This window comes from Phyllostomus discolor, chromosome 12, assembly GCF_004126475.2.
Source record: "Phyllostomus discolor isolate MPI-MPIP mPhyDis1 chromosome 12, mPhyDis1.pri.v3, whole genome shotgun sequence".
Taxonomy (NCBI): Eukaryota; Metazoa; Chordata; class Mammalia; order Chiroptera; family Phyllostomidae; genus Phyllostomus; species Phyllostomus discolor.
In genome coordinates, this window is record NC_040914.2 from 33,138,390 (window position 1) to 33,160,858 (window position 22,469).

Below are 22,469 nucleotides of genomic sequence, written 5' to 3' on the forward strand. Positions count from 1 at the left end.
CTGCCAATCTGCCTTCACGCCTTCCTTCATCCCAAGAAAATGAGAGCCCTCCCCAGGGTCACTGTGTATGTGAGAGAAAGCAGAGAAACAGATAATCCACAGACCACAGTACCCTGGTTCTGAACTGCACTTGGACTAGGAATCCAGAGTGTCACTGTGACCCTGCACTAACAATAGGAGGTTTTGAGGGCAAGTTACCTATGGAATTTTAGCTCAGGACCATTTGGAAGTGGGTCCACATGTCAGCAGGCCCATCCTGTCATTGTCCCCTCATTCTAGAATGCACAAGAGAAACAGACACAGCAGCTGTGTACAGTGGGTAAGGTCATATGGTGGGAAAGTCTCCACAGCAGCCATGACAACTGCCCGAACCCAGGAAACTAGTGAGGCAGAAGCAGCACACACTCCTGGGTGGATGGCAGAGCTGTGTGCCCTACACACAAGGATTTAGAAGATGCAGGAGAGCTGATTCCCACCACATGGACATTCCACTTCTAAGTGGACTTGTGAAGAAAAATGAAGAAGGAGGACAGAAACAGGAAGAATAAGGAGAACTTGTGTTTTGTAATTATTTCTTACATAAAATTTCTTGTACCATAAAATGCTCAAAAACAAATGATCGAAATCCTTTATATAACATAAAAGCAAGTATCTAAATAGAAATAAATAATTGAATTGAAACATTAAAAAGGAAGATTTTCTTCCTGAATGTTTTGCCTAAAAAATGGTGTATGTTATACATGGCAAAATACAGGTGTAGAAGAGATGCAGGCTACTGGTCTCTCTCAGCCTGCACCTGTGGACATGTGGGGAGCTCCCAGACCTGTGGGCAGAGGAGGGAAAGCGGTGGCCTGGTTTCCAGATCATTTAGCATAGTACAGAGGCACCACCAGGAAGTGGACAGCTGCAACACAACAGACTATCTCGGGGACATTCGTGGAGGACAGAGGGTCACAAAAAACCTCCAGTGGGAACAACATAGGGAGGTGGCCCTCATCATTAACTTTGATAGGGAACATGATTACCAGATATGCAAGTGTATGATTTCTCTCCTGTGGCCACTATTTTATTTCATTTTTATCATTGTTTTGAAAAGCATATTGTTTTGTAGAGAGGAGGGATACACACACAGAGAGAAATACAAGCAGCGACTTGTTCCATTCAGTGACACATTCACTGGTTGATTCCAGCATGTGCCCTGCCAGGGGATCAATTCACAACTTTGGTAGATCCGGAAGATGCTCTAACCAACTGAGATACCCATCCAGGGATGGCCAGTATTTTAAAGCAATACCTAGAAACCTCAAAGAAACATGATAATATTGTTGAGAATAAAACTGGGGAGGACGTATGAAGAAAGATCTCTTTCTCCATGGGCAAAAAAACAGGAGACACTTGTCAGTCATGAGATTCCTATCACAGTGCAACCTCACAGAGGAGGGCACTGATAATCAAGTGGACAAGATGACACTTTCTGTCCTTTCACTTCTATAAAAGGTAAAAATAAAACAACAACAACAAACAAACAACAGACATACTCACAGACACACACAATAGTATGGTTGGTTACAGAGAAGAAGGGGGTGAAGAAGGATGAAGAGACTAAAGGGGTGAAACCCCAGGTGACAGAGGAGATCAGACCTTGGAGAGTGAGCTCACACAGAGAGGGCAGATGTCACCTTACAAACTGTACACCTCAGTTTATATAACATTAACCAAAGATACCCCAACTGAATCAGGAGTCCAATCTGCACAGGAGCCTGGGCTTCCAGGCTCTGGCTGAGGTCCATCAAAGAGCATAGGTGGACTCATCCCCTCTGAAGTCCAAGGCAGGATGAACTAAAAAGACCAAAGATTCAGGGAAAGGTATTAACATTACCCCTCCCAATGGACTATGACATGTCCCAAAGGGTGTCCTTGGTTTTAGAGGGGGAATGTTTGACTACAGGTCACCACGTTACCATGGAACCTAAGCTGTCCATTGTAACCCAGTATGATGTCACCCACACAGTCACAAAGAGGACACACACAGGGAGACCACAGCACCCACTCCCTGTGGTCCCTCAGCATGCCACTTGGGCAGACCCTGCAGGAGGAAGCAGCTGTGTCACCAGTGGTACCAATGCCCTTGGAACCCACATTGTACAATGTGTATGTGTCTTGACCTCAGGACCTCAGGGGGCCCCTGTGCTCTGTGCACAGAGGACAGAGAATCGTAGCTGATTTCTAGGTCCTTTCACAGGATGTGGACGAGTGTCAGAAATGGCACAGTGGCAGGAGGACAGGCCATCTGGGGACATGCATGAAGGACAGTGGGTCAGGGAAACCCCCTGCACAGGGACATACATGTGGGCAGTTCCCCTCATCACTCACATAGCAGGGAAGGATAATTACTAGATGCACCATCATAGTAACAGGTGGTTCATGGCTATGGGCTGCAGTCTCTATCAGTGATTAGGGACCTGAGGGAACGAGATAATGAGCATGTGGGCACTGAGCTGTGGGGGCAAGTGTGTGGACAGAGCTCTTCAGTGGGCATTTGGACCTTGAAGACCATGTGTCTCAGGTGATGCTGGGACAGCATGGCCTTGGAGGGGAAGACTTCAGTTCTCACGTGGACAGGGGGACACATTCTGGCATTTCACTCAGGTGTGGGATATGACACCAAAAGTCACAAAGATAATAAACAGAAAACCAAAATAGATGCACACAGGGGATGGAGGTGATCAGAAGGGCAGGGAGTGGAGGAGCACAAAGAAAATAGACGTCAAATTCAACATAATCAAACAAGATAAGACTTTAGGGTTGAGCTCACATTAGAGTATGTAGGTGTTGTATACGTGGAGTTGCACACCTCAAATTCATGTCATGTTATTCACCAATGTCATGTACATGGACAACAGTCTGGTGACTGAGGGGAGGAGCTGGGGTGCTGGAGGATAAATGGTGGAGGAAGGAGAACTGATTTGGGTGGTGAGCTCACAGTACAGCATACTGACAATGTGCTATACAACTGTGCACCTGAAACCAGTGAATCCTGTCAATTCATGTCACTCACTAAATACAATAAAAAGGAAAAAGAAACACAAAAATAAAAAATAAAGACATTCTTCTTTTTTAAAAAATAACATAAGATTATATTTGTTTAGTTACCTGAGTTCACTAAGGATCTGGTGAAATCTCTGTTGAACTTGGCAGTGGAGAGTGTGTTGTATGGTGTATCCATCAGATATTTGGGAGATATTTGAAATGAGGAAGAGTTTCTATGAAAATAAAAACATACAAAGATGAACAGTTAAAAAGGCAATTTATGATTCCAGAGATCAGACAGTCAAGAGGACTCCACATGTCAGGGTGAGGCATCATCAGATGGTGCTGTGAGAACTGCCTGAGGATCCACTGTATTTCCTGGGCGCAGACCCCACATCTGTGAGGAAGACAGTGATGCTCTAGACTCCCTGTGTGGTCCCCACAGCAGCAGGCGTGGGGTCTGTGGTGTGTAATCACGGGTGTTGATCTCCTTGAAGATCCCACTCAAGGGCCCAGATTCAGCTTGAGAAGTTTCAGTAACAGAAGACTTGTAGGTGTCAGTGATCCCAACTCAGAAGAGAAAAAAGTGGAAAGGTCAATTGGGAGAGCTGTGACCATATCTTAGACAAAACTGGAATAATTCAGGCCTCGTCACAGATTGGCAAAATGTGCAGAAAAAACACTGAAATGTAAGAACAGTGATGGCCTCCCTGCAGCCAGGTGCGATGTTGACCAGAGTCAAGTGCCTACCGGACACTAAAGGTGAGGGACATGGACTGGACCTAGGAAGTGTGCAACACTTTCAGAGGACTTTTTGAGTTTTCCAACTCAGAGAAAGAGGAATGTGTGTGGGAATGCTTCCTGGTGGGGTGTCATGGAACTGATAACGCTGGGGGACACGTTCAGAACTGACATTGCTCCCATGAACCCAAAAGGTGACTGTGACCCTAGGTCAAAGAAAAGGCATTGAGGGTCAGCTGACCAATGAGGTTCCAGCTCAGGTCTGCCTAGTCTATCCAGGCCCCATCCTATCATTGTCCCCTAGTTTTACAACGTACAAGTGAAACAGACATAGCAGCTGAAAGATCCTCACAGTGGGCAGTGAGGTGCTGGGTGTAAAGTCTGAACAGAAGCTGGAAGAACTGCCCGCACCCAGGGAACCAGTGCATCAGAAGCTGCTCACACACTTGAGGGGACAGCAGAGGTGTGGGCCACCATTAGGGATGTGAAAGGTGCAGGGGTACTGATTCCCAGCAGGTCTTCATCTAATCCTCCTCTGCTTGAGCAAAACATGAATAAACAAACAAACTTGGAGAATGGCCGTCCATGATCACACATTTCACACACAGGTCACTCTCCAAGTTTGTTTGTTTATACACAGGCTGAGGTCCATCTGGGCATCACGGTGCATTCATCCCTCTGAGGCCCAAAGCAGTCAGTCCCACCTCAGAGGGGCAGACCGTCAGGGGAAGGGGCTCTCATCACCCCTCAGAATAAGCAGTAATTTGTCCCACAGGTTTCCTTGGTTTCAAAGAATAAACACTGGATCATGGACACCAGGTTGCCATGGAAACTGAACTGTCCATTATGACCTGGAGGTGATATCACTACAGGAAGACTACGACATCCATGTAAAGTGGTACATTCACCATTTCCCCTGGGCAAACAGTAGTGCTCACCTAAGGTATGCAATGCAGTGGCCCAGATGACTTGGTCTGTAGTGCGTGTCCCTCTCTCAGCCTGCACCTGTGGGCACATGGGGAGCTCCCAGACCTGTGGGTATAGGAGGGACAGACATGGCCTGTTTCTAGATCCTTCAGCATCACAGGGAAGGACCACCAGGAAGTGGACCTCTTCAACATGACAGATCATCTTGGGGACATTCATGGAGGACAGAGGGTCATGAAATTCCTCCAGTTGGAACAACTTGGGGAGGTGACCCTCATCGTTAACTTTGATAGGGAACATGAACACCACATATGCAAGTGTTAGATTTCTCTCCTCTGGCCAATATTTTATTTTATTTTTATTATTGTTTTTAAAAGTGTATTGATTTTAAAGAGAAAAGATAGAGACAGAGACAGACAAACAGCAACTTGTCCCTTTAGTGACACACTCACTGCTTGATTCCTGCATGTGCCCTGAGGGGGGCTCAATCCACAACCTTGGCAACATGAAGAGTATCAGGAAGGTGCTGTCACCACCTAAGCTGCCTGGCCAGGGATGGCCAGTATTTTAAATAAATATTTAGAAACTTAATTAAAATGTGTTAATATTGTTGAGAATAAAACTGGGGAGCAGGTATGCAGAAAATCTCTCTCCATGGGCAAACACCCAGGAGATACAGGTCTGTCATTGGACTCCTATCCCAGGGTGACCTCACAGAAGAGGACACTGATAATCAAGTGGACAAGATGGCACATTCTGTCATTTCCCTTCTATAAAACATATAAATAAAAACCACAAACAAACCACAGACATGCTCACAGACACAGACAGAAGTATGGTTGGTTGCAGAGAAGAAGGGGGTGAAGCAGGACAAAGAGAGTAAAGGGGTCACACACCAGGTAACAGAAGAGACCAGACCCTGGAGAGGGAGCTCACACAGAGGGGCAGATGTCACCTTACAAACTGTACACGTCCAGTTTATGTAACATTAACCAAAGGCACCCCAACAAATTTCACTCTAAAAACACTTAAAAGATCATTAACTGGTCACCACTTAATTAAGAGAACAGATGTTTTCTTTCTTTGATTATCATAAACATTTTTGTTTACTTACCATTTGTTCACTAATTATCAGGCCTATCACTGGTAGAGACTTGGTAGTAGAAGGTGTGCTCTGTGGTGTCGGCCATCAGACAGTCCATGAGCAAGAGTGTCTGTGAAAATAAAAGAAAATCAATCAATAAGTATTAAAATACAATTTCTCCTTCCAGAGTGTAGCCTATCAAGGCAATGTCTAAGTCCTGGGCCACAGCGTCACTTGATGCAGAAGTGACACCCACTGGGGCAGCCCCATGGGCTTCCTGCTCTCTCGTTCCAGTGTCTGCGGTGACGGCAGAGACGGTTTCATCTCTGAAGTATGCCTCAGCATGAACAGAGCACCTACCATCTTTTCCTCACCCTCCAAAATGTTCTCTAGCCACAAAACAAGAATCTAAGTTCCCCATCCTCTCTCCCTTGTGTCATGACTGAAAAAGCGACTGGAGGTTGGACCACAGGGCTGGAAGCCCTCTGAGATGTCCTTACCTCTGAGTCACAGAGCAAGGGTAAAACTGGTTCTAGATGCTGGGGAAGGTGATACTCATTGGTCACTGGTGGTGGAGACCTGGGCAGGAATTTTTATTCACAGGGGTGCATCTCTGCAGGATCCTGCTACAGGGACCTGCAGGGAGGCAGGGCTTCCAACTCTGTCTGAAGGCCACTGGGGCATGGCAGCTGGTATTCACTCCCTCTGAAGACCAAAGGAGTAGCAGATGAGAAGAGCAAAGATTCAGGGAAATGCACTGTCAATGCTGCTGAAAATGGAGTGTGTTTTGTCCAAAAGGCTGTCCTTCATTTGAAAAAAAGAATGTTTTGCTACAGGACACCAGGGTACCATGGAACCTGAGCTGTCCATTATGACCGGGGTGTGATGTCACACACAGGAAGACTATGATATCCATTTAAAGACATGCATACAGGATTTCTGGTGATGAAGGCAGCTGAGTAGACATAAAAAACCACATTGCAGAGATGCCTGGCTGGTGTAGCTCAGTGGATTGAGCGCGGGCTGGGAACCAAAGTGTCCCAGGTTCGATTCCCAGCCAGGGTACATTCCTGGGTTGCAGGCCATAACCCCCAGCAACCGCACATTGATGTTTCTCTCTCTCTCTCTCTCTCTCTCTCTCTCTCTCTCTCTCTATCTCTATCTCCCTCCTTTCCCTCCCTAAAAATAAATAAATAAAATATTTAAAAAAAAAAAAAAAAAACCACATTGCAGAGATGTAACAGAGACTGAGTCAACGAGTATACTTCATGTCTTCACACAGACTAGAAAATGTGCAAGAGGAAACACACAAGTGTAAGAATGGGAGGGACCTCTCCTGTGGCCGTTGCAAGCTTGGCTCAGTTCCCTGCAGGGCCCTAAAGATGAGGGGCAGAGAGGGAACCACGAGGAAGTGTGCTCCACTAGAAGACAACCTGCGTTTTGATATATATACAAAAAGAAAAATACGCAGTATGTCTGTGAATAATAAATGGTGGATGATAATGTTAAAAGGAAACATAATTTTAGTTTAAGTGAATTTATTAATTTGCACCCATGAAGCAGAGATTCAGCACTTATATCTGCAGCTATAACTCAGCCAACAGAAAAGCCTCTGAATGTTTAGGGGATGGTTGACTCAAGAAAGCATTCAGTGAGGGCTGAGAAACTGTCACATGAAAAAGTTACAGCTTCTTCCTTTGATGCGGAGGGAGGATTTCAAGAGTTTAGGGGGATAGAAATGTTGTGGTGGGTGTATCATTTAAGTCCTATTTCACAATCTGGAAGTGTTCCAATGGCATATGTTCCAGCAGTACACTGAGAAGTACATTTTACAAGAAAAATATAAAATATTTGAAGGCCCCCATGTTCACTCTTCTCTCAAGGCCACACCTGCCATGGGAAACTGAAGCCTCTCAATGATAAAGTCTAATGTGACAGGGAGAGAGCAGGCTCACAGCTGTGGGGAAGGGCTCGATGGATTGTGGGAGGAGCAGAGGTATGAAATTGAGCAAGAAAAGAGAGAAATATTCAAGACACAGAAAACATTTGGTGACTATTGGGGGAATGGAAAGGAGGGTGCAGGAGGAGGGCATAGGGGTGATAAATGGTGAAAATGAAGACTTGACTTAAAGTAGTAAATGCACAATAAAATGTACAAAAGCAAAATTGTGTATTGAAATCTGTAACATTTAGTTAACCCTTGTCACCACAAGAAGTTCAATAAAAAGCAAATAATCATCTAGGGATATATTGGGTCTTGGGGTACAAGGGGTCAAAGGGTGTTGGCCTATACTCAGCAGACCTGATCACCTAAAAGACAGCAAATAAAAGCACCATAAAGTGACTGTTCCTGGAACTAAATTGGGAGTTGGCTGATTAATCCCAGGGCTCCTGGAAGTAAAGACAGTAAGTCCCCTGCATTCCTACATGATCTGTGTGAGCAGAAACATCCTGGATGAAGTGAACAGGGGGGTGTAGCTGTAATTGTAAAGATACTCAGTCTGTCCCGTAACCAATCCCCTGTCCTGAGCCAGTCACATTTTTAGAATTCTTCAGTGAAAGACAGACCAGATCCTCTGGATGAACCCCTACAGACAAGACAACCCTTCTACTGTCAACCTTCCTTCATGCCTTCCTTCATCTCCAAGAAAAAGAGAGCCTTCACTGGCATAACTGTATTGCAGAGAAACAGATAATCCACAGACTACAGGACCCTGATTCTGAACTGAATTGGACTAAGAATCCAAAGTGTCACTATGACCCTGCACTAACACTAGAGGTTAGTAGGAGAGCTGACCAATGGAATTTTAGATCAGGACCATTTGGACGTAGGTCCAATTGTGGTCCAAACCAATTTGTCATTGTCCCCTTGACCTACAAAACGTAAGAGAAATAGATGTAGTAGCTGAACGATTCCTCACACTTGTTTGTGGGGCAGTGAGGGTTATATGGTGGGGAAGTCTAAAGAGAAGCCGTGAGAAGTGCCCACATCCAGGAAACTAGTGAGTCAGAAGCTGGACACACTCCTGGGTGGACGGCAGAGGTGTGTGCTCTAGAGACAGATTTAGAAGATGCAGCAGTGCTGATTCCCACCACATGGATATTCCACTTCTAAATACATTTGTCCAAAAAGAAAAGAAGGAATGGGAGAGGAACAGGAAGAATGAGGAGGAGGAGATAAAACTTAGAAAATGCCAATAAACTGAGTCAAATGTCAACAACACGTGACTCTAAGTGCAGTGGCAGTCACGTGGTCACCCTGGTTGAATAACCTCAGTTCACGCATCACCTGGTACCCGCAGCACCTACTAATCTGGCAAATGCCTTTCCAGTCACCTGAACCAAAGGTCACTAAAGAGGTTCTCACTCAGGTAGCAAAGTCTTTGTATCACTTCACTGTCCTATCTCGGGGCATGACCCCCATGCAGCTGTGTCACCTCCTAGTCTGCAGAGGTCCTGCTGCCTTTTCCATCCACAGCACGTCCCTCCTGCTGTTCCAGGAGGGGTGTGACCTGATGTTGCCTGGACCAGTGAGGGGGGACAGGGCTGCTAGGACTTCCTGACAGACCCTCAGGACTTCCAAAAAGACCCTCAGGGTCAGAAGTTCACAATGAATGTGACTCAAATTCAGGGGGCTTCTCACTCAGTCAAATATTTACAGTCCAGTGATACTGAGCAGGACAGGGAACAGCTACAAGGTAAGTAGTGATGTGTGGAATTCGGCCACTCCTGCAACAGAAGATGAAGAGGCCCAGTGTCCAGAGGCCTCTGATGCTGGAGGCAGCACATTCCTCAGCTGTGCTGGGGTCTCCAGCCCAGGTGTTGGGGGGGCTGAGAAGCTGCTCAGTTGGAGACGGGCCCAGAAACACAGACAGCTCTGGGACCTGGGCCATGTGTTACTCTAGACCTGATGGTCCTACAAGTTTCACTGGTGGACAGAGGTTCTGTTTGCAGCCTGAGGAAGACCTGAGGCTGAATCCCATGGGTGCTCAGTATTCTTAGTCAAGGTCTCCATATCACACACAAATAACTGTTGTCCTTTTAAATAAAAAGGCTTGGCCTTATTTTGTGCGTCAACACTGGCAAATATACTTCATGTGTGGAAGTGAAGGAATGGAAATGTAACAAAATGGGACATTCCTCACCCTCCGAATTCTTCTCCAGCCACAAAACTAGAGTCTAAGTGTCCCCATCCTCAAGGGACACAAGTGTCCCTTGTGTCATGACTGAGAAAGTGTGTGGCGGTCTGGACCACAGGGCTGCCAGCCATCACACATGTCCTTACCTCTCAATCACAGACCAAAGGCAAAAAAGGACCCAGACACTCAGGAAGCTGATACTCAGGGGTCACTGGCCAGTGGAGACCTGGACAGGAATTTGTATTCGCAGTGATCCCATCTTCACAGGGTACAGCCCACAGGGATCTGCAGGGAGGCAGGGCTTCTAGGCTCTTCCTGAGGGGCCTCTTGCATCACAGGTGATTTCTATCCCCTCAAAGCCCCAAAAAGTTATAGGTAAAAGCACAAATATTCAGGGAAAGGCACTGTCATTGCCCGTTGAAAGGGACTGTGATTTATCCCAAAGGCTTTCCTTGGTTTCAAAGAAAGAATGTTTTCACACAGGTCACAAGGTTACCATGGATGATGAGCTGTCCATTATTACCTGGGTGTGATGTCACACAAAGAAAGACTATGTATGACATTCACTTAAAGAGGTACTCATTGGACTTCCTGTAACCATGGCAGCTGAGTCGACATGGCCCACCTCTTCACACAAGCACATCAAAATTACAACTAAAATATACAGCAATCATCACTCTGAAGGATCAGAAATAAATTGAAATGATGTCTAACAACTACGGAATAAAGAAACCACAGCCATCCAGACTGGTAGCAGGGGTGCAGACATGGTTGGGATGGTCGCATATCCCTGTGTGGTGCATAAAATCGGGAGGAATGTCTCAGGAGGAAGGAGTCTAAGTTTCAACCCAGAACACACAGCCTATGGTTCAAGTTCCAGGAAATAAGTCCCTAAAACTTCTGGCTGCAAAAACAAGTCTGAATGAGTCAGTGGAAGAAACTACTGAAGCCCCAAGCAGTTCCTCTGAAAGAACTCACACATGCACTCACCTACTCAGATTCATTCCCTCTGAGCTCCAGCACCAGGGCAGCACCTGGAAAGGCACCAGTGCTATATGGGGAGAAACTGAAGTGTCTGGCATCAAGGCAAGTAGAGGCTATTGTCCCTTTTCTAAATCTGCCCCCGACAGAGCTGGCAAGCTGGTGCCATATCTGAGACTCCATCCTCTGGGTAACTCTCTTTGACCAGAGACTCTGCCCCATCCAACTTATGGACCCACCCAAGATGCTTTTCCACAAGAATAGCTGGCCTGGCACATGCTTCACAATGTCCTAAATCCTAGCAGTTGAACTCAGTGACCCCATGCTTGGCTCTAGCAGCAGCCAGCCTAGATTAACAGCTTGTTCCCCTGGGAATCTCCACGCCCAGCACAATAGCCCCCATCTGAGATTGCTTTATAGCTTAGCCAAGGTGTTCTGGGAGAAACTCAGCGGGGGCTGACCTTGGCCTGCACTACCTGGGATACCCCAGAGCCTGCACAACCAGGGGACAGCTACAGGCAATGTCCTAGCACCATCACCCTGCCCCTGCACAGCTGATCCTCCACAGAGGGCTGAGGTGGGTGGTCAGTGGTCACAGCCATTCCTTGCAGCTGACTGGCCTGGTAAATCCCTCCCATTGACCTGCCAACAGCATCCACAGCTCAACCATAAGAGGAAGGTGTACCCAGACCACACAAAGGGTACAGGGGCAGCACCCACCTTGGGATATAGGGGAGGCTGTGCCACTGGACTCTACAGGACTCCTACTACATTACGCCACATCACCAAGACACAGAATCAAGCAGCTCTACCTAATACATAGAAACAAAAATGGGAGACTGTCAAAATGAAAAGACAAAGAAACATGGCCCAAATGAAAGAACAGATGAATCTCAAGAAAAAGAGGTACATGATATAGAGATAAGCAATCGATATAAGCAATGGATCAGATGCAGAGTTCAAAAACACTGGTGATAGGGATGCAGAAGGCACCCAGTGAGGACCTCAACAGCATAAAAAAGATCCAATCAGAAAAGAAGGATACACTATTTGAAATCACAAATTACAGGGAGACTACCTGTAATTTTGATGAAGTGTAGAATCAAATCAATGATTTGGAACACGAGGAACCAAAAACCAGCTAATGAAAACAACAAGAAGAAAAAAGAACCCCAAAAATGAGGGTAGTGTAAGCAGCTTCTGGGACAACGTTTGCATCATAGGGGTGCCAAGGAGAGGAGAAAGAGCAAGACATTGGAAACTGATTTGAAGAAATAATGAAAGAAAACCTCTCTAAACCTCCCTGGTGAAAGAAATAGACATGCAAGTCCAGGAAGCACAGAGAGTCCCAAACAAGATGGATGCAGAGAGGCCCTCTCCAAGAAATATAATTAAAATGTCAAAGGTTAAAGGTAGAGAAAGAATCTTTTTTTTATTTTATTTTAATCATTGTTCAAGTACAGTTTTCTCCCTTTTACTCCCTTTGCAGTCCACCCAACCAACCCTCCCTATTTCCCTCCCATTACCACCCACCCCTAATTTTTGTCCATGCGTCCTTTAAATTTGTTCCTGTAAACTCTATGCATTCCCCCTGAAATTCCCTCTTCTCTCCCCTCTGGTCAATGTCAGCCTGTCCCCTATTTCAGTGTCTTTGGTTATATTTTGCTTGTTTCTTTGTTTTGTTGTTTAGGTTCCTGTTAAAGGCGATATCATGTGGTATTTGTCTTTCACTGCCTGGCTTGTTTCACTTAGCATAATGCTTTCCAGCTCCATCCATGCTGTTGCAAAGGGTAGGAGCTCCTTCTTTCTTTCTGCTGCATAGAATTCCATTGTGTAAATGTACCATAGTTTCTTGATCCATTCATTTACTGATGGGCATCTAGGTTGCTTCCAGCACCTAGCTATTGTAAATTGTGCTACCATAAACATCGGGGTGAAAAGGTTCTTTTGTATTGGTGTTTTAGTGTTCTTAGGATATAGTCCCAGCAGTGGGATTGCAGGGTCAAAAGGCAGATCCATTTTTAGTCTTCTGAGGAAGTTCCATACTGCTTTCCATAGTGGTTGTACCAGTCTGCAGTCCCACCAACAGTGCACTAGAGCCCCCTTTTCTCCACAACCTCTCCAATACTTGTAGTTGGTGCTTTGTTTATGATGGCCATTCTGACTGGTGTGAAGTGGTATGTCATTGTGGTTTTAATTTGCATCTCTCTGATAGCTAGTGATATTGAACATCGTTTCATGTGTCTTTGGATCCTCTATATGTCCTCCTTGGAGCGGTGTCTGCTCAAGTCCTTTGCCCATTTTTTAACTGGGCTACTTGTCTGTACAGAGAGAATCTTAAGGGCAGCAAGGGAAAAGAAGTTACCCACAGGACAGTTCCCAAGGGACTGTCTACTGATTTCTCAAAACAGACTTTGCAGGCAAGAGGTGACTGCCAAGAAATCTTCAAACTCATGAAAGCAGGGAAGTACAACCAAGACTGCTCTACCCAGCAAAGCTACCACTTACATGAAAAGCCGATGAAGAGCTTATGAGACAAGAAAAAACTAAATGAGTTCATCATCACCAAGCCAGAATTATATGAAGTGTTAAAAGGACTTATTTAAGAAAAAGAAGATCAAAACTATGAACAGTAAAATGGCAAAAAATACCTATCTATCAATAACTGATTTAAAAAACCAACTAAGCAAACAAGAAGAACAGAGACAGAATCATGGTTATGGAGTGTGTTTTGATGGCTGCCAGATGGAAGGGGGCTGTGGGCAATGGGTGAAGAGGTGAGAGGATTAAGAAGCACCAATAGAGCACTGGCTGGTGTAGCTCAGTGGATTAAGCACGAGCAGCGAACCAGATGGTCGCCAGTTGAATTCCTAGTCACGGCACATGCCTGGGTTGCAGTTCCGGTCTCCTTTATGGAGCGTGTGAGAGGCAAGTACACTTGAATATTTCTCTCCTTCTCTTCACATCTTTCTAAAAATCAATAAATAGTCTTAAAAAGAAAGAATCACCAAAAGGTAGATACTGAATAGCCATGGAGATATAATGAACAATATAGGAAATGGAGCAGCCAAAGAACTAATATGCATGACCCAGAGACATGAACAATGGTGGGGAACTGCCTGAAAACCTAGGGAGTGTGGGGTGACAAAAGGAGAGAAATCATGACAACTGTAATAGAATAATCAATAAAATATCATTTTAAAAAGTGGTATACATGTCATTTCACCTGGGCCACGTCACTTAGGGGACGTGGGGACTGGGGACACGTCACTTACTGCATTTTGTTGTGTATACTGTGCACTTTTTTGCCCAAAATTTTTAGGGAAAAATAAGGAGGCACATTATACATGGGTAGTGCTGAAATAGATCATATCTTTAATTGTGTTTTGTAATGATTTGTTATATAAAATTTCTTATATTGTATATGTTCAAAAACAAATAAAAATCCTTTACAACATATAAATGCAAGAATCTAAATATAAATAAATAAAAATTGAATTAAATCATTAACATGGAAGATTTTCTTCATAAATGTTTTGGCCAAAATATGGATGTGTGTTATACGTGGGAAAATATCATGTATAAAGACGTGGCCCAGATGACTTGATCTGTAGTGCGTGTCCCCCTCTCAGCCTGCATCTGTAGGCACGTGGGGAGCTCCCACGCCTGTGGGTGGAGGAGGGACAGCCATGGCCTGGTTTCCAGATCATTCAGCTTCCACAAGGAAGTGGATAGCTGCAACATGACAGACCATCTCGGGGACATTCGTGGAGGACAGAGGGTCATGAAAATCCTCCAGTTGGAACAACTTAGGGAGGTGGCCCTCATCGTTAACTTTGATAGGGAACATGAACACCACATATGCAAGTGTATGATTTCTCTCCTCTGGCCACTATTTTATTTCATTTTTATTATTCCTTTAAAAAATGTATTGATTTTAAAGACAAAAGACAGACAGAGACGGAGACAGGAACACAGAAACAGCGACCAGTCCCTTTAGTGAAACATTCACTGCTTCATTCCAGCATGTGCCCTGAGGGGGAATCAATCCATACCCTTGGCAACACACAGAGTATCAGGAAGGTGCTCTCACCACCTGAGCTGTCCGGCCAGGGATGGCCAGTATTTTCTTTTTTTCCTTTTAAAGATTTTATTTATTTTATTTTAGAGAGGGAAGGAAGGGAGAGAGAGAGAGAGAGAGAAACATCAGTCTGCAGTTTCTGGGGTCATGGCCTGCAACCCAGGCATGTACCCTGACTGGGAATCAAACCTGTGACACTCTGGTTCGCAGCCCGCAACCCGTGCTCAATCCACTGAGCTACGCCAGCCTGGGACAGTATTTTCAATCAATATTTAGAAACTTCACTGAGGGAAATTACTTTTGTTGACAATAAAACTGGGGAGCAGGTATGCAGAAAGATCTCTCTCTCCATGGGCAAAAACCCAGGAGACACTGGTCTGTCATGAGATTCCTGTCACAGGGTGATATCACACAGGAGGACACTGAAAATCAAGTGGAGAAGATGGAACATTCTGTCCTTCCACTCCTATAAAGGTACAAATGAAAACACAAACAAACAGACATGCTCACAGACTCAGACAATAGTATGGTTGGCTACAGAGAAGAAGTGGGTGAAGACGGATGAAGAGACTAAAGGGGTCAAACCCCAGGTGACAGAGGAGATCAGACCCTAGAGAGGGAGTTCACACAGAGTGGGAAGATGTCACCTTACAAACTGTACGCCTCCAGTTTATATAACATTAACCAATGGTATCCAAATAAATTTCACTCTAAAAAATATTAAAACACCTTTAGTTGGTCACCTGTAAATCAGGAGAAGAAGAGATGTTTTCTTTCTTTGAGTAACAGAAATATGGCTTTGTTCTCTTACCTTTTGTTCACTAAGGATCAGGTGGATTGCTGTATGGTGTCAGCCATCAGACAGATTATGAGCATAAGTGTCTGTGAAAATAAAAGAAAATCAATTAATAAGTGTTAAAACCCATTTCGGCTTGCAAAGTGCAGCCAACGAGAACGTCATCTAAGTCCTGGGTCACAGCATCACTCCATGCAGAAGGGAGGCCCGCTGGGGCAGCCACATGGGCTTCCTGCTCCCTAGTTCCAGTGTCTGCGGGACAGCAGAGATGTGCTCAGGATTTTCTACCTCGTCCACAGATGTGAACGGGGACATGTTCTTTATAGTCACTTGTGATGGTCTGGTGATTATATCTAAGTCCTCAAATTCAGCTGAAGGAAAGAGCTTCAGGAAAAGAGGCATGTTAGTTCTCAATGGTCAGAAATGGTTCATTGTAGAGGTGACTGATACTGAAGTCAACTGAAATAATTCAGGACTTGTCACACACTGGAAAAATATGCAAGAGAAAACACACAAAGATAAGAATGGTAGTGACCTCTTCTGTAGTCATTGTCACCTTGGCTAAGGTCCCTGAAGGGCCCTAAAAGTGAGGGACAGAGAGGGAACCATGAGGAAGTTTGCTCTGCTAGAAGACAATCTGTGCTTTCAAATACACACAAAAAGAGAAATATGTAATATGTCTGTGAATAATGAATGGTGAATAATAACGTTAAAAAGAAACATAACTTTGGTTTAAATGAATTTATTAATTTGGGCTCACAAGGCAGAGATTCTACTTTTTCCAGATATTTGCTGCTATGTCTGGGCCAACAGAAAAGGCTCTGAATGTTGATGGGGTAGTTGTCTCAAGAATAAATTTAGTGATGGCTCAGAGACTGTGACATGGAAAAGCTACTGCTCCTTCCTTGATGTGGCGGTAGGAATTCAAGAGCTTAGAAAAAGAGGAGAGATGGAGTGGGTTTGTCTTTACATTCTGTTTGGCAACCTGGGAGTGTGTAAAAGACATGTATTCCACCAGCACATTGAGAAATACATTTTAGAGAAAAAACATAAAATATTTCAGGGCCCCCATGTTCACTCTTGTCTCAAGGCCACACCTGGCATAGGACCCTGAAGCCTCTCAATGATAAAATCTAATGTGACGGAGAGAGCAGGCTCACAGCTGTGGGGAAGGGCTCAATGGACAGCAGTGGGAGGGGTATGATTGAGCAGAAAATATGAAAGATTAACTCATAGACACGTAAAACACTTTAGTGTTTTTGGGGGAAGAGGGAGGAGGGGTGAATAAGGGTATAGGTTGATAAATGATGAAAAAGAAGACTTCAATTAAGTGGGTAACCCCACAATAAATCATAGAAAAGATGTGATTTAAAATTGTCCACCAAAACCCTGTAAGGGTCATTTCAATAAATTAAATTAGAGCCAATATAATCATCTGTGTATAAATGGGGTTTCAGGGTAGCAAGGGGCAAAGGGCCCTGTCCCATCACTAGACACTTGGTAGACCTAATCACTTAAAAGACAGCAGATCAAAGTATCATCAAATGAATCCAACCTCTAGTGATCTGTGGGCTTGGATGACTAATCCTGGCTGTCCTGGACATGAAGGAAGCAAAGCTCTCGCATTCGATGTGATCTGTACAAGCAGAAATATCCCGGGTGCAGTGAACAATAAATGGTATAGCTGGATCATAACGACCCTCAGTCTATGCCTTAACCAATACCCTGTTCTGAAACAGTTACATTTTTAAAATTCTCCAGTGAAGGAAAGACCAGATCCTGTGGACAAATCCCGAAGACACAACAGAACATTTCTACTGTCAACCTTCGTTCATACCTAAGAAAATGAGAGCCTTCACCCAGGTCACTGTGTATTGGAGAGAAGGCAGAGAAACAGATACTCCACAGCCTACAGGACCCTGATTATGAACTGCACTTAGACTAGAAATCCAGAGTGTCACCGTGACCCTGAACTAACACTAGTAGAGCTTACGGAAGCTAAACAATGGAATTTTAGATCAGGACCATGTTGAAGTGGGTCCAAATGTCATCACAACCAACTTGTCATTGTCCCCTTGATCTAGAATGCGGATGTTCAGCCAGATGTTGATTTATCACATAAATTACTGTCTCCTTGAGTAAAAACAGGTGGCCTTATCTTATGAGTCAAGTTGGCAAACATACTCAAGAATGCATTCAGTGATGGCCCAGAAACTGTGACATAGAAAAGCTATAGCTCCTTCCGTCAATGTGCAGGTGGGAATCCAAGAGCTTGGAGGGACAGGAATGATGGAGGGGGCTTGTCTTTTATGTCCTGTTTTTTAACCTGAAAGTGTCCACATGGCATACATTCCACCAGCACATTAAGAAATACATTTTAGGGAAAAAACATAAAATATTTGAGGGCCTCCGTGTTCACTCTTCTCTCAAGGCCACACCTGGCATGGGAAACTGAAGCCTCTGAATGATAAAATCCAATGTGACAGGGAGAGAGCAGGTTCACAGCTGTGGGGAAGGGCTTGATGGATGGCAGAGGGTGGGCAGGTATGAAATTGAGCAGAAAAAGAGAAAGATCCGTAGACACAAAAATATTTTGGTGACTGTTGGGGAATGGGAAGGAGGGTGGAGGAGGAGGTCATAAGGGTGATAAATGGTGAAAATGAAGGCTTGACTAAACGTAGTTAATGTACATGAAAAAGTATAGATTTTGTAATATTGTATAAGGAAAACTGTATGATTTTGTTAAATAGTGTCACCATAATAAATTCAATTAAAAGGAAATAATCATCTTGGGATATATTGGGTCCCAGGGTAGCAGGGGCCAGTGGGCGTTGTCTAATCACTAAACACTCAGTAGATCTGATCACCTTAGAGACAGCTACTTAAAGCAGGAGGAAATGAGTGGCTGGAACTAAGCTGGGGGGTTGGCTAATTAATTCCGGGGCTCATGGACATGAAGGCTCCAAGCCCCCTGGATTCCTATAGGATCTGTACCAGCAGAAACATCTGGGGGGAACAGAATAGTGGTGTAGCTGGAATCATAGACACTCACTCTGTCCCTTAACCAGTATCCTGTCCTGAAACAGTTACAGTTTTAGAATCTCCAGTGAAGAAAAGACCAGATCCTCTGGACAAATCCCTAACAGACAACAGAATATTTATACTGTCAGCCTTCTTTCATGCTTTCCTTCATGCCCAAGAAAATCAGAGCCTTCACCAGGGTAACTGTGTATGTGAGAGAAAGCAGAGAAACAGATAATCCACACACTACGGGACCGGACCATTGTTCTGAAGTAAATTGGATAAGGAATCCAGAGCGTCACCGTGTCCCTGTACTAACACTAGGAGCTTTTAGGGGAGCTGACCAATGATATTTTAGATCAGGACCATTTGGACATGGGTAGAAATTTGGACCAATCCAAGTTGTCCCTATCTGTTTGTTCTAGAATGCATAAGAGAAATAAATGTAGCAGCTAGAAGATTCTCTACCACTGTTCACTGGGCAGTGAGGGTTATATGGTGGGAAAGTCTAAACGGAAGCCATCAGAATTGCCGGCACCCAGGAAACTAGTGAGTGAGAAGCTGCACTCACACCTGGGCGTTGGATGGCAGAGGTGTGTGTTCTGCACAAAAAGATTTAGAAGATGCAGGAGAGCTGATTCCCACCACATGGACATTCCACTTCTAATCAGACTTGTGTAAAAGAAAATGAAGAAGAAGGAGAGGAACAGGAAGAATAAGGAGAAGGTGGAGGAGATAAAACTTAGAAAATGACAGTAAATTGAGGAAAAGTGTAACTACAAGTAACTCTAATTGCTGTTGTGGCAGCCACGTGGTTACCCTGGTTGAGTAACTTAAGCTCAGGCATCACCTTATACCCTCATCTCCAGGTACACATATGCACCTACTGATCTGGCAAATGCCTTTCCAGTCATGTGGACCAACGTGAACCACAGTTATTTTTACTGAGCCAGGAGGCGTGCACATCCCTTCACTGCCCCGCACTGGGGCATGTCCCCCTGCAGACCTGTGGCCCCACCTAGGCTGCAGAGGAACTGACTGCCTTTTCCATCCACAGCACGTCCTCCCGCTGTTCCAGAAAAGGAGGACGTGAACTTGTCTAGACCAGTGAGTGGGCACAGTGTTGCTAGGACTTCCTGACAGGCTCTGAGGGTAAGAACTTCAAAATGAATCTGACACAAATTCAGGGCCTTCTCACTCAGTGAAATATTTACAGTCCAGTGATACTGAGCAGGACAGGGAACAGCTGCAAGGTAAGTAGTGATCTGTGGAATGGGGCCCCTCCTGCAACACAAGAGGAAGAGGCCCGGCATCCAGGGGCCTCCGATGCTGGAGGAAGCACATTCCTCAGCTGTGCTGGGGTCTCCAACCCAGGTGGTGTGGGGAGCTGAGAAGATGCTCAGTTGGAGATGGGCCCAGAAGCACAGAGAGCTCTGGGACAGGGGCAGCCTGCTGTGCCAGCTGCCCTGTGACCTGGGCCATGTGTTGCTGTAGACTTGATGGTCCTACAAGTGTCACTGGTGGGTAGAGGTTCTGTTTAGAAACTTAGGACACCTGGGGGTGAGTCGCAGGGCAGATGTTCAGTGTATAGAGCCAATGTTTTGACATCACACACAAATGAGTACTGTCCTTTTCAGGAAAATCTGTTGGCCTTATTTTTAAGTCAAAACTGTGAAATACACTTCATCTCTAAGAAGGCATCAATGTAACTGGTTTAACCACCAGCTTTTACTCCGAAATCATTTCCACCCAGAAAAGAAGATCTAAGTGCCTGAATCCTATGTCCCTTAGGTCATTACTGAAAAAGAGTGTGGAGGGCAGAATGCAGGGCTGCAAGCCCTCGGACGTGTCCTTACCTCTGAGTCTCAGAGAAAGAGCAGAAACTGGACCCAGCTGCTGGGGAAGCTGATACTGATGGGTCACTGGGCTGTGGAGACCTGGGCAGGATCTGGATCTGCAGGGTCTGATCTCCACTGGTTCCTGGCCACAGGGACTTGCAGGGAGGAAGGGCTTCCAGGCTCTGGCTGAGGTCCATGGGAGGCATCACAGGTCAGTTCATTCCCTGTGAGGTCCAAAGCTGTTGTAGATAAAAACACCAAGAATTCAGGGAAAGGTACTGCCATTACCCCTGTAAATGGACTGTGAGTTGCCCCAAAGGCTTTTCTTGGTTTCAGAGGAAGAATGTTTAACCAAGGGTCACTAGGTTACCATGGAATCTAAGCACATTATGACCTGGGTGTGATATCACCACAGGAAGACTACGACATCCATTAAACTGGTACATACGCCATTGCACCTGGACTAACACTGGGGCACAGGCAAAATATTCGATGAAGTGGCCCAGATGCCTTGGTCTTTAGTGTGTCTTTCCAACAGCCTGCACCTGTGAGCACGTTGGGAGCTCTGATGACCATAGGCAGAGGAGGGAAAACTGTGGCCTGGTTTCCAGATCATTTAGCAAAATGGGGAGGCCCCACCAGGAAGTGGATGGCTCCAAAATGACAGGACATCTATGGGACATTTGTGAAGGACAGAGGGTCAAGAAGTACCTCCCATGGGAACAAGTGCCCCTCACCATGAACTTTAATAGGGAGCATAAAGGACCAGATATGCAAGTACATGATTTCTCTCCTCTGGCCTATATTTTACTTCATTTTTACTATTGTTTTTAAGTATGTCTCGATTTTTAGAGAGAGAGACAGGATAGACAGAGACAGAAAGATAGACAAACATCAACTTATTGTTCTATTTAGTGACACATTCAATTAGTTGATTTCTGCATGTGCAGGGGAATTAATATGCAACCTTGGCCTATCGGGAAGATGCTCTCAGCATCTGAGAGGCATGCCTGGTTGGGCATTGAAAAGGGATTAAGGGAAATGCAGGACAATATGAAATGTAATAATATCCATATAGTAGGGATACAAGAAAGAGAAGAAGAGCAAGGGATAGAAAACCTGTTTGAAAAAGTAATGATGGAAAACTTCTCTAATCTGATGAGAGAAAAAGTCACACAAATCCAGGAAATACAGAGAGTCCCAGTCAAGAGGAACCCTAAGAGGCCTACCTTAAGACACATCACAATTAAAATGGCAAAATTCCAAGACAAAGAGAGAATCTTAAAGGCAGCAAGGGAGAAACAGGAAGCAACATACAAGGGGACCTCGATAAAGTTAGCAGCTGATTTCTCAATGGAAATGCTCCAAGCCAGAGCCAGAAGAGAATGGCAAGAAATATTCCAAGTAATTAGAACCAGAGGTGTGCAACCAAGGCTACTTTTACCCAGTAAGGCTCTCAATCAAGACCAAAGGCCAAAGAGAAGCTTCCCAGACAAAAGAAGTCTAAAAGAATACACCTCCACCAAACCAGCTCTGCAAGAGATGCTAAAGGGACTGCTTTAAGGAAAGGAAGCAAAAGAGAGACAGGGGAACACGGGTACGAAAATGGCAATGAATAAGTACCCATCAACAGTAACCTTAAATGTAAATGGCTTGAATGCTCCAATCAAAAGACATAGAATGGCTGAATGTATGAGAAAGCATGACCCACACTTATGCTGCCTCCAAGAGGCCCACCTCAGGACAAAATACATACACAGACTGAAAGTAAAGGGCTGGAAACAATTTTCCAAGGACAGGAAAAATAAATGCCAGGATAACAATACTTAGA

General features: G+C 44.9%; 1 long non-coding RNA gene across 1 annotated transcript; it reads right to left on the reverse strand.

Annotated features, from left to right (window-relative positions):
• Positions 1-4,713: 4,713 nt before the first annotated feature.
• On the reverse strand, positions 4,714-20,857 carry LOC118497562. Its single transcript, XR_004900088.1, has 3 exons — positions 20,657-20,857; positions 5,813-5,912; positions 4,714-4,803 (listed from the first exon to the last, which is right to left on the reverse strand). It is a non-coding gene; the product is annotated as an uncharacterized LOC118497562 (long non-coding RNA).
• Positions 20,858-22,469: the final 1,612 nt, after the last annotated feature.